Raw genomic sequence first — 1,254 nt, forward strand, 5'->3', positions numbered from 1 at the left:
TTGTTTCAATCCACTAAGTAAATATTGGGGAAATTTGTTACACAGCAATACAAAACCAATACAATTGATATTGATATTCTGCTTACAAATTCAACGATGTAAATTTAACCTTTGAAAGAAGAAGGGTTATCATAAAAGGGAATTTATATCAAATATTCCTGCTCCTTCTGCAACAGGCGTGGGTCAGGTTCTTGCTTGCTCTCTTTCTGCTGCCATCTTGGTTCCATGTCCCCCTCACAAAATGCCTTATGAAGTCACAGAAACCGTCTCTGCTACAAAGCAGGAGTTGCCACAGCTCCAGGCTGAGACAGGGTCTGGAACTGAATCTGACAGTGATGAATCAGTGTCAGACCTTGAGGAATAGGATTCCACACAGACAGCCACAAAACCAGCGCAGCTGGCAGCAGCCACTGAAATCAGTAAAGAAGCAGTCAGTAAAGCAAAACAGAGCAGGAGTGAAAAGAAGGCATGGAAAGCTATGTCCAAACTGGGTCTTTGACAGGTTAGAGGGGTTACAAGAGTCACTATTTGGAAATCTAAGAATATCCTCTTTGTCATCACAAAACCAGATGTCTACAAGAGCCCAGCTTCAGATACCTACATAGTTTTGGGGGAAGCCAAGATCGAGGATTTACCTCAGCAAACAAAACTAGCAGCTGCTGAGAAATTCAAAGTTCAAGGTGAAGCTGTCTCAAACATTCAAGAAAACACACAGACTCCAACTGTGCAAGAGTAGTGAAGAAGAAGTTGATGAAACCAGTGTAGAAGTTAAGGACATAGAATTGGTCATGTCACAGGCAAATATTTCAAGAGCAAAGGCTGTCCAAGCCCTGAAGAACAACAGTAATGATATTGTAAATGCTATTACGGAATTAACAATGTGACCATCTGAAAAGGAGGACTTTTTTTTGGTGTTTCAAAAGAATAAGTGCATCTTGGTTTGAAATTTGTAATTTTTCTGTCATTAATAAAGTTATGGTTTCTTGTTGGATGAAAAAAATATTTCTGGGTGAAACCAAGGAACCCTCATGGTAATTTCATATCATTTGACATGATATAAAATTTATTATTTGCAATTGTGAAACATAAGGGTTAAACCATAATTGTCAGGTCCAGGCCCAGTGGCAGATACAGTAGATAAGGAAGTTACTGCAGTAGTACTCATAAGTGGCCACAATATAAGAAAATAGGAATGCAAGCTGGTGCAACCTCTCTGGAAAACAGCATGGAGGTTCCTCGAAATGTTGAAAATAG

At 39.4% G+C, this 1,254-nt stretch overlaps 1 pseudogene; it reads left to right on the forward strand.

Annotated features, from left to right (window-relative positions):
* The first annotated feature begins 241 nt into the window (after positions 1–241).
* Positions 242–884, forward strand: LOC101690902 (annotated as a pseudogene).
* The last annotated feature ends 370 nt before the right edge of the window (positions 885–1,254 follow it).

Source organism: Mustela putorius, unplaced genomic scaffold, assembly GCF_011764305.1.
Source record: "Mustela putorius furo isolate JIRA1106 unplaced genomic scaffold, ASM1176430v1.1 tig00003845_pilon_pilon_pilon, whole genome shotgun sequence".
Lineage (NCBI taxonomy): Eukaryota > Metazoa > Chordata > Mammalia > Carnivora > Mustelidae > Mustela > Mustela putorius.